This window comes from Lactuca saligna, chromosome 9 (assembly GCF_052625555.1).
Source record: "Lactuca saligna cultivar CGN05327 chromosome 9, ASM5262555v1, whole genome shotgun sequence".
NCBI lineage: Eukaryota > Viridiplantae > Streptophyta > Magnoliopsida > Asterales > Asteraceae > Lactuca > Lactuca saligna.
Window position 1 is genome coordinate 135,048,374 of NC_136425.1, and position 12,688 is coordinate 135,061,061.

The window sequence follows — 12,688 nt, forward strand, 5'->3', positions numbered from 1 at the left end:
AAATCTTTATTATTTTAATTTGAATCATAAATAGGTTTTAATATTTACTTTATAAAATTGGATGAAGTTGTAATGGCAATTTAACAACCAATAAAAATATTTTCTATTAATTAATAATTATTTATTAAATATTTTACCTGTGAAAAACCTATGGTTTTCATGGGTTGTAACCTAGTTTAATATATACAAAACAAATATTACATATTTATTTTATACACATCAAATAGGCTTATATAGAGGATGAAATAAACCATGTGTATCTACTCCATGATTATGTAAAATTTAATTTAGTAATTGGTAAATTTTAGAATTGTTATTTATATCACCTGTTTATTTAAATTTATACATTTTTTCAACAAAAGTTTGAATGTTTCTTATCTGATTATATTTATATATACATTTAAATTTATACATTTTTTCAACAAAAGTTTGATAAAATTTGATAATTTACTTATATTTTTAGGATTAAAGTTAGATTTATTAAATTTTGAATAATTTTCTTAATATTAATGGTCTCGATTAATCATCGCCTAGCTGATTAATCCATTGATCCATGTTCACCGACTAGCTAAAGTCAAGCGTTATTTACAACCTTGATATATATATATATATATATATATATATATATATATATATATATATATATATATATATATATTTGACTTTTTCTATTTTCCACTTGTCATTTTATAGTATTTTTCATTTTATTAAATTAAAACTTCACATTTAACATCTAAGGTATTTATTAGAAATGGTTTATATATATGTAATGTATTAAATGTATTAAAGACTCATTAATTTTAGTAATTCAAAATTTTTTTTCTCATTTTTCTTATAAATTCAAACTTTTTAAATTGCTAAAATTTCATATTTAATTTTATTTAAATAAACTCATATAATACATGGGTCTCACACCTGGTATATATATATATATATATATATATATATATATATATATATATATATATATATATATATATATTAGGATTTTTCTATAGTTAGCACTCTTGGTATAAATTTGAGTTTTCCTATGTTTCGACATTTACCTTTTCGTGGGTATTTTTATGTACATCTCTTATATATGAGTCGGGTTACATATAATTTGTTTTCATTCAAGATAAATTGCAAATTTCGTATGTTATTTTTTTTCTAAAAAAAACTTACTTCCTTTTCTATGTGTGTGTCGTTATAAATTTGAATTTATCTTCGTTTTGACGTAAATTGTTTTTACGTTTTCTATTTATTTTTATATAAATTTCCTACGTATGAGTCAGTTCACATATAATTTGTTTTTTTGCCGTTAAAAACATACAATTGATTATTTTACCTTCCATTCGTTAACTAAAAAATAATCTTATTTACTTATTTTTATCACTACTAGAAAATTGCCCTTTAATGGCACGCAAACAATGACACGCAGTGACTTACGATACATATTTTTTGTGTAACCTAATAGTAACGCCCGTTCTAAAAAAATGAAAGATAGAGGATATACATTTTTGCGTGCCTTAACATTAGTGTCCAATAAAAAAAACACAAACGACAACTAAGTTAAAATGAGTGTCGTGTAGAGATGCCGTTTTGTATTTTATTTAATGAAACACACGTTTTCTTTTTTCGCAGCTTGAGGGGAAATGAAAATCCCAAAAGTTTGAAAGGTTGCCATTTTATCCTCTACCTTATTTCCATTGTTCTTCTCTCTCACTAATCAATACCCAAAAAAACCTTAATATCATCACCACTCCTCTTTTATCGCACAACCAGAATCTAAGACGCCGATCATGAAGCTCTCAAAGCATTCAAAAGATCGGGAATCGAGATCATTATCAGGCTAGGAAACGAATTCCTAAGAGATGTAAGCACAAGCAGGATCAAGCCATGGATTGGGTGAAAAAGAACGTCGAACCCTTCGTCCCGAGGACCCGTAAATGTGGAATTACAATCGGAAATGAGGTTCTAGTCGGTAGCGATCAGGAACTCTGGGAGGTCCCGTTATCGGTAGTGAAAAACATCCACATCGCTCTCGACCTCCTCCACCTAGCAGACGATGTTGAGGTTTCAAGCCCACATTCAGTCGGTGTGTTCGCTAGTTCTACCGTGACAGACATGACGCAAGAGATATTCCCAGGATTTTGTTGCTGGGATCACTACAAGAAAAAAGGGCATTTGTGATTAAAATATCAGAGACTGATTAGTTTGTCTTTGATACCATGTATCTGGGACTAATAAATTAGTCTCTAATACTATCTAGGACTGATTTTTAAATGTAAATCATTGAAGACTGACCTAACCTATTCGAGACTAATAAATTAGTCTCTAATACTATCTAATTTTTTTTGAGTCAGTTTTGGTTTGGAGGGGAACAAAATGGGGACTGAATTTTAGTCTTGAATAGTCTAACAATAATTTTGACTTTGGAGGGAAAGTTATGAGGGACTGCATTTCAGTCCCTGATAGACCTGTGCTAATTTCAATTCTGTAAGGAAGTAATTTGAGTTTAAATTTCAATCGTTGATACAGTTGCACCAATTTGTGCTTTAGATGGAAAATTTTCTAAAGATTGAATTTCCGTCTGTAATAGACATGCACTATTTGACAATTGAATGAACACTTATAACTCGTTGTGCACTAGCGATGCAAAGGGATATCATATTCCTCACTACCCTTGCGGACCCGACCGGAATGGAATGGGGTAGCGAATTAAATTTCCTACAAAAAGAGGGGATGAATGTATTGTGACATGAGGCAATTGTATGTGTGTCTATAACAACCTGGTGACTTTCTAGACACATAACAGACAAAGTAGCTAAAAGGTGATACATATGGTCAAACTAAATATTTGAGTGTCCATAGGCGGTTCTGTACTAGTTGTACTTAGTAAATTAACGCAAGAAAACAAGTTAGTATTGGTTGTTTACGGTCATGTACCTTTTACTATGTGTGTCAAAATATGATGAATTGGCTTTGAGAAGAAACAAATATTGTGAGTATGTGTAGCATTTAGTTGTAATTACAGTTATTATATGTGTCTATATGTAAATATAGTTATAAAAGAATAATAATGTCTTATCGGTATAATTATGGGTCGTTCATTGAATATATTACTATATTTATGTAATGTTCATTCTGGTTGTACTATCGTATTTGTATGTTTAAAGAATAGTCGTTATATACAAAAAAATGAACAAAAAGGTCAATCATGCCATTTTACAAAAGTACATTGCTTTAGTTGCATTTAAAGGGATGTATAAATAAATGAAATAAATTGAATGACAGTTTATAAAGTTACCTTAATAGAAATAATTTCTGAAAAGACCAAAATAATAATAATAAAAATAAAAACAAATAACAATATAGTTGTATTGAATAATAGCTATAAGAAAGGACCAAATTTCCCTTTTTGTTATGTATTATTTTAATTGTACGAGATCATACAACATTAAAAAAATGAAAGACTACAACTTTCTTTAACAGAAAAGTATGATAAATAAATGAAAAGAATACAACTTTGTCTAACATTGCATAACGAAAGTACATTGCTATAATATGTAGTTTATGTTATATCATGTCATCCACCATTTCAGTAAAAAACTAAAAAAAAAATAATAATTTTGTGTTATAACAATATTACACTAGAAAAGTTTGATGGTATAATATGGTAAAAAGATATTAAATAAAATACATTGTGATTTTTGTCATTTGAGTAAAAATTAAGTGTGTCATTACATCATCATTTCTAAACTTTAAAATAATATACAATAAAAAAATAATGAACACACTGATCACTTAACTATAGATGAAAAAATAACAATTTTCAATGAATGGTTGTTGACTATGATTACACTTATAAGAGACGTGTTATACATATATCATCGTGTTTATGCTCTCCATCTTTATCAAGTTGTGTACCATGCTTTGAAATCAAGGAACTTCGAGATCATAAATGATGAGATTTATTCAAAACTCTCCATACTTTGTTTAAGTTTCTTTTCGTTCTGTCAAGCTCTTCCTCAAGTGTATATGAGAACTCAGGATTTTTCCAAATCAATAGCTATAAAATCCACCTCTTTGTTTCTCTCATTGTCAAATACACACATAGAAAAAAAATACAAATGTTAGTAGTGTTATACCTAGAAAAATTTTAAAGATAGGGAAATTTTTCAAAATCTTTTTTAGGGGACATTAAAATGTTAAATTTACAATTGTATACTAAATCTTTCGAATTTACTAACAACAAAAATTTGAGGGCCGCTTGCTAGCACACCTCAACGTCTATCATGTTCATATATATAATAAAAAAAATATATTATAAATAAGAGAATTGACTAACAAATAGTTGTATACAAATACAAACCAAGAAGTGAAACTAGATGGACCTTTAAGTTGAGGTAACTCGTCAATAGTTATAACAAAAATCAATGAGGATCATCAACACATTTGTATACATATTTATACATCAATATTACAATCATCTTCTAAAAAAATTAACAACCATAAATATAACATAGGTCTAACCTTAATGATGAGCCTTTTTCATGATGTATGTGCTTCTAAGTAGATTCCAACTCCATACCAAAGGTCTACTCAATGGACAATACCCTCTACAATTGTAACGATCATAAATTTTCAATAAATTTTAACTTTTCAAAAAACAACCCATTTTCATAATGTTATTACAAATAGGTTTTCAATACAATTATTATCAGACTCTTCCCAGAACCATAACATAAAGCATAAACACGAGGAGCGGTACGATCACGCCTATGCCTTGCCACGGTCTCCTGAAGAACCTGAAAAACATTAAACCACAACTGTAAGCCCGAAAGCTTAGTGAGATACCCCTAAAATACCAACCACATATACCATACACACATATCATGCTATATCATAACAAATCACAGAGCAGCAAGCATATCGGGTCTACTGTGTGACTGGTCCGCCGTGATGGGCCATCAGTCCACCTGGTCCACTCTCCGAGTCTAGCCAAGTCCCTTGAGTCTACAGTGGGGTTGGTCCGCCTGTACCGGGCCTAAAACCCACCTGGTCCACTCTTTGAGTCTACAGTATGACTGGTCCACCCGCATCGGGCCTTCAGTCGGCCTGGTTCACTCTCCGAGCCTCGGCACGTCTGGTCCACCCTCGTGTGGCCTACAATATATCCGGACCGCTCGCTGGGCCTTCGGAATAACCGGTACGCCGTAGGTATGTTGGCCTACAGCACAAAGCAGGTCCCGCCTCAACCCAACCCCAATCAACAACCATAAACATACAATCATATAACAATTCACATTCAATCAAACAGATCTAGCAGATCACGTAATGCGACATACTCTAAGCAGGATACTGACCTAACCGGTCACTAGCATAGCATCATCCTATATACCAGAATACCGACCTTAACCAGGTCTCTAACAAATACCATCCTAAATACCAGGATGCAAACATAGTAAAGCAGCAACATAACAACAATACCCGGATCACTATCCGATAAAGGGTCGGCCTTGGTGCCTTAGACCCTGTTGATATAGTGAGGATAACTCACCTTGCAACTATTGACTGAAAAGATAAGATCACGCTGCTCCAATCTCCGACACGAAATCCACCCCTGATAAAGCCGAAAGACTAAACCGAATAAATACCACAAAATACCAAAATGCCTTTAGAAGTCAACTGGTCAACTCTTGATCAAAGTCAAAGTCAAAGTCAACCTCCTGGCTAACTCTACTCGCCGAGTCAGCCCGCTGACTCGCCGAGTCCCCCAACACTGAAAAGTCCCATCTCGACTCACTGATTCATCCCTTGACTCACCGATTCTTAACTTAACCAGGAAAGGCTAAGGCCTTAACACCAAACTCGTCGAGTCCAAGAACAGACTCGCCGAGTCCAAGGCTATCTTCAACCAACTTGCCGAGTTGTTCTTCCAACTCGTCGAGTTCCTGTCCACCTTCAAGCAACTCGCCGTGTACACCCTTGTGACTCGCCGAGTACCACTAGTTCTTAACCCATACAAAAGCCTTCCAGGCCATGAAATCCATCCAAAATGTAGATCTACCCTTCTACAACCCTTCCATCACGTAAAGTGGCAAACTTTACTTGAATCCAAAGAGATCTAGGCATTTTACACTCTAGGGCTAGGGTTTGGGACAAGATGACTTCACCAAACACTCAAGAACAGGGACTTTAATGCACTCTAGACCTTCTCCATTCCATATCTGAGGTAGCAACCTCAGATCTAACCTACAAACTCTAAATACCACAAGCTATAGTTTCCACACATTCAAAGATGATGAATCTAGATGAATATCAGCCCAAGAAACGAAGTAATATCTCAAAAAGAAGCCCCAACATAAGAGAAATCCGATTCTTAGCAAAGCCCCATGCTCCAAGCCACCTATCTCTCCAAGATCTCCTCCAAAATCTCTTCTCCAAGGTTCAAATGCCCTCAAATCACTCACAACACACCTTAGGGTTTTTTGGACTTCAAGAGAGGGTAAAGAGGCTGGGGAGAGGGTAAAATGTCGTTTATATAGGGCTCATCCCCCGAAATTTGGGTTTTCTCCACTCAGCACCTACTCGCCGAGTCTAGCCTCCGACTTACCGAGTAGGCCACTTAACACGCGACTAGAGTCGCGACCCTACTCGCCGAGTCGACCCATGGACTCGCCAAGTTGCCTTTTCATATTTCCACTTTGAACCCTAAACTTGCACTTCTGAACTCGGGATGTTACAATTCTCCCCCACCTAAATTAGGTTTCGTCCTTGAAGCCTGCGGCAACACAACTCCAGAACTCCTCTCGCAATGCACCTCCTGGCATTAACCAGACCAGATTCCTCAAAACATAGCCATCGAAACCCAACACCCAATTTTCCCTCTTGCGGTGTCCTGACCACCGGCCTCATCTTCTGATAACCACACTTATCAACCGAGTACCACTCCATGATCCTTCACTCGCTCCAACACAACAATCACTTGGCTCATACGAGCTAGAAATAATCCCTGAACCACCAGAATCCCGGTTTGAGTCTAACTTTATCCACTCTAGGCTGACAGGATAATACGTCCCTCAGTCTCATAGCAACTCCCATGAGTTTCCCTCCGTAATCTGATACCCATGGTGAACTGGCTCTAGCATCCTCGGGTTGGAAAACCCGATCCACTGACGATACCTCTAAACATCCCCCAGGATGAATTTCCACTACATACATAATTCCTTAACCGAAATCAAACTGGGAATCAAAGACTCCATCTCTGCATCCTTTCCGAGCCTCTTGACTTTACACCCTCGGAATTTCTTCCGTGACCTCGGCAGACATCCAAACCGGATATGATTCCATACCACCGCCGCACACACACTGCACAATAACCATAATTGGAAAACCCCAATCGTAACTTCGCACTACTGATTTCACTTTCGTGACTTACATTCCCACTCGGAGCCACATTCCTTTCCCTTTTTCCTTACCAAGGAGATTCACTTGGCTGCCTTGACACTACCACCAGTGCCACGGTGCTCACCCAATACTACACCATTTCCTTATGGCATAACCGCTATCCCATTCACTACTCATACTCTGAATCCGCTCGCAGGGACTCTCGAGTCCATGCACTACCTCCACTAATCGCGATCAATATCCTGGGTCAGACCTTCTAACGCTAACATATCATGACATACTCAATCCATTTCCTCGCACCGATCTAATGACACATGCAGAGTCTTCAGCATGACTGGACCACCTTACCAGGACTTCAGCCAAAATGGACCACTCTCAGAACCTTCAGTCGACCTGGGCCGCCCTCCAGGGCCTTCAGTCTGGCTGGACCGTTCTCCGAGCCTTCGGCTTGATTGATACGCTGACCGACCTTTAGTCTATCCGGACCGCTCACTAGAAATCAACATTCCAAGTTACTCCTTCGGGAAATTCCTCCCATGCATCCTGTTCTAGCCCTCTAGGGGTTCTGAACTCTACCTCCATCCCATATACTCAATCCCGTCCCGATCCAAGGCCTTCCACAATCAATCACCCTTGGTCTGTATCCCGCCCCGCACACCTGCTACTTACTCATACCAGCCTACACTTTTGGCTGATCGAAACACTGTTGAGTCCCACGCAGCTAAACAACTCTCATGCTCACCGATCTTCCGGAGAATTCTCCAATTCTCCCCCACTTAGAACACTGACTATCAACCACCAGTCGCCATCACCGACCTCCCTCAACAACCCTTCACGACATAAACACTTACATGCGAACTGATTTCCACTGACACAAGCCACCTTAGCACTCACATATCAACGATGATCATCCCGGTTTGAAAGAAACTGAATCTTTAGCTAACCACTCCTCAGACTGCAGATGCTACCCGATATTCAAACCAAACACCCGATTCCCACTATTAACCCTCATGAATGATAACCAACAAAATTCCCAACATAAAACCATAACCATGCCCTAACCCTCAAAAATCAATGAATACAATACCGAAAACCGTACAACGATACTAAGAAATGAACAATATTCTATAATAATCACAAGATAACCACACGTCAAGAAAGAAACATACCCACAGCGGCATCGGCACTTCCCTGACCTCCTCCGCTGTAAGCTGGAAAGCACGACTCCGAGCCCTTGGGGGCTCCGCTCCACCCTGACCTCCACCCGTGATCCTCAAAGTGGTCGGTGCTGGAGCCTGCACCGGTCCCGCAACAAGTTGTGGACAGTTGACCCTCAAGTGCCCAACCTAATGGCAATGATAACAGATCCTCAAATCCCGACCCAGGGCTGCCTTCCGACAATCCCTCGCATAGTGCCCCTCCTTTCCGCACTTGCGGCATGCACCATCGGACCGACAAACTCTAGAATCGACGGTCTTAGACCGTTTCGGCGCCAGCTGCGACTGCACCGGAGCCTGCCTCTGCTCTCGCAACTGCAACTCAATCTCCAACTCACGCCGCCTAGCAGCCTCCTGCAACTCTAACAAGGTCTCGCACCTCTGCGTAGACACGAACTGCCTTATATCCCTCTTGAGCATACTCAGATATCGGGACATCTGAGCCTGCTCCGAAGCAAACTCGGGGCAAAACATCACCCTCTCAGTGAACATCCTGGTGATCTCCGTTACCGACTTTGAATCCTGCTTCAGCTCAAGGAAATCCTGAGGCAATCCCTCCCTCTCAACCCGCGGAACATAACGGGTGCTAAACATATCTCGGAACTGATCCCATGAAACCGCAGCCCTCTGTGCATCCGAATATGACCCCATGGTCAATCTCCACCAATCCTTTGCTCCAAGCCTTAACAGGTTCAGAGCACACCTCACCCTCTGATCAGCAGGGCATGAACATGTGAAGAAACACCCTTCCACTTCTAACAACCATCTCATAACAACAATCAGGTCCTGAACCGCATCAAAGGTAGGGGGCTTCGTATTATCGAAGTCCCGATACTGGAAACCTCTACCAACTCCTCCCCCTGCCACTGCTACAGCCGTTGTAGATACTGCGGCAGCCATCTCTCCGAGAGCCGCATAACGCTCATCAAAATACTCAACCATGGCGGTCTTGATCGACCCAAACAGTTCCGGCAGCTCAGCCCGGAACAACACAGCAACCTCGTCATGCAAGATCTCACGAATCCTAGCATCCAACTCGCCTATGCTTATCTGACCAACAACCTCGGGCGGTACTGACCCGCCCAGACCTCCCTCTCCTGCTCCTGATCCTGACTCGGATCCGCTCCCAGCATGCCTCGTGACCACCATACTGAAAACACCACAAAATCTCAAATACTTCCCACTAACCCGGGAACCAACTCCCAACTCAACCCTAGAGGTCATGGTTTCCCTGATACGCGTATGGGTCCTGTGTTTTCAGTAGTACGGGTCCATACTACCTTCCACACCTACCCATATTTGTATGAAGTACTACCACAACACTCTAGTGACAAATATACATAACAAGCGCTTAATCCTCACTCCTAGAGGAATACTGGAAATCTCATACAAAGGGAACCCTAGGCTAGCAGGCATCATAAAACAGGCAACATTATCATGAAATCCTGAAGATCCCTAGCCTAGTACTAGCATGCTGTTCTATCAAAGCTCGTAAAAAAAATATCATGCATGGTATTTTGGGGTTACTTACTGGCTTCAACTGATCGTACCTCCACGGCCTCCTTTTACTTAACTTGAAAACCATTTTAAATTCTCTTTTAAAAACTCTGCCTAATTTGAGACTGGATTCACACGAATGTTCCTCCAATTCACTCAAACCAAGGCTCTGATACCAACTTGTAACGACCATAAATTTTCAAACAGAAAAGCCAAGCATATCGGGTCTACTGTGTGACTGGTCCGCCATGACGGGCCTTCAGTCCACCTGGTCCACCCTCCGAGTCTAGCCATGTCCCTTGAGTCTACAGTGTGGTTGGTCCGCCCGCACCGGGCCTACAACCCACCTGGTCCACTCTCTGAGTCTACAGTATGACTGGTCCGCCCGCATCTAGCGTTCAGTCGGCCCGGTCCACTCTCTGAGCCTCGACATGTCTGGTTCGCTCTCGTGGGGCCTACAGCCTATCAGGTTCGCTCGCTGGGCCTTCAGAATAACCGGTCCGCCCTGGGTATGTTGGCCTACAGCACAAAGCAGGTCCCGCCTCAACCCAACCCCAGTCGAAAACCATAAACATACAATCATATAACAATTCACATTCAATTAAACAGATCTAGCAGATCACATAATGCGACATACTCTAATCAGGATACCGACCTAACCGGTCACTAGCATAGCATCATCCTATATACTAGGATACTGACCTTAACCAGGTCTCTAACAAATACCATCCTAACTACCAGGATGCAAACATAGTAAAGCAGCAACATAACAACAATACCCGGATTACTATCCGATAAAGGGTCGGCCTTGGTGCCTTAGACCCTGTTGATATATTGAGGATAACTCACCTTGCAACTGCTGACTGAAAAGATAAGATCACGCTGCTCCAATCTCCGACATGAACTCCACTGCTGATAAAGCCGAAAGACTAAACCCAATAAATACCACAAAATACCAAAATGCCCTTAGAAGTCAATTAGTCAACTCTTGATCAAAGTTAAAGTCATAGTCAACCTCCTGGCTGACTCTACTCACCGAGTCAGCCCATTGACTCGTCGAGTCCCCCAACACTGAAAAGTCCCGTCTCGACTCACTGAGTCATCCCTTGACTCACCGATTCTTAGCTTAACCAGGAAAGGCTAAGACCTCAAAACCAGATTCGCCGAGTCCAAGGCAACCTTCAACCAACTCGCCGAGTTGTTCTTCCAAATCGTCGAGTTCCTGCCCACCTTCAAGCAACTATTCGAGTACACCCTTGTGACTCGCCGAGTACCACTAGCTCTTAACCCATACAGAAGCCTTCCAGGCCATGCAATCGATCCAAAATGTAGATCTACCCTTCTACAACCCTTCCATCATGTAAAGTGGCAAACTTTACGTGAATCCAAAGAGATCTAGGCATTTTACACTCTAGGGCTAGGGTTTGTGACAAGATGACTTCACCAAACACTCAAGAACAGTGACTTTAATTCACTCTAGACCTTCTCCATTCTAGATCTGAGGTAGCAACCTCAGATCTAACCTCCAAACTCTAAATACCACAAGCTATACTTTCCACACATTCAAAGATGATGAATCTAGATGAATATCATCCCAAGAAACGAAGTAATACCTCAAAAGTAAGCCCCAACAGAAGAGAAATCCGATTCTGAGCAAAGCCCCATGCTCCAAGCCACCTATCTCTCTAAGATCTCCTCCAAAATCTCTTCTCCAAGGTTCAAATGCCCTCAAATCACTCACAACACACCTTAGGGTTTTCTAGACTTCAAGAGAGGGTAAAGGGCTGGGGAGAGGGTATAATGTCCTTTATATAGGACACATCCCCCGAAATTAGGGTTTTCTCCACTTAGCGCCTACTCGCCGAGTCCAGCCTCCGACTCGCCAAGTAGGCCACTTAACATGCGACCAAAGTCGCCATCGTCCTACTCGCCGAGTCCACCCATGGAATCGTCGAGTTGCCCTTTCATATTTCCACTTTGAACCCTGAACTTGCACTTCTGAACTCGAGATGTTACAATAATGAAAGATAATAGCTAACAATCATATAGATGGGAAAAACTTTATCAACACTAATAAAGAGCAACTTTCAAAGTGAAACATAAAGTGATCAATGTCTTGATGCCTATATGAAACATGGGAATACACACAAACCTATAATCAAAAAGAAAAATAAAAATATGATCTTATATAAACAACAAATTAATATTTAGGCATACAACATGAAGAATGTATGTGCCCTTCAACGAGACTGATAATAAATAACTTTCCCTTTCAATGCAACCAACTTCTGTACATTATAACAATTATCATATTTCACATTCAAAGCCCTTAAAAATAATCAAACCGTAACTGTAACGCCCATGTTTCTGGGCTAAAAGCATTAATAAAGTTGTAATAGTCTAGGTCAATCTTTGTAATTCATTTTGAAGTAGTAAAGAGGAATTATGTGAATATTATGTGAATTATATGCTTATTTGCTTAATTATTATGATTTAATTAATTAATAATAAAAACAAGCATTTAAAATAAATATTATAAAAAACTGATATCTTTTAAGAAAGTTGTAGTGGCCGAAACAAGG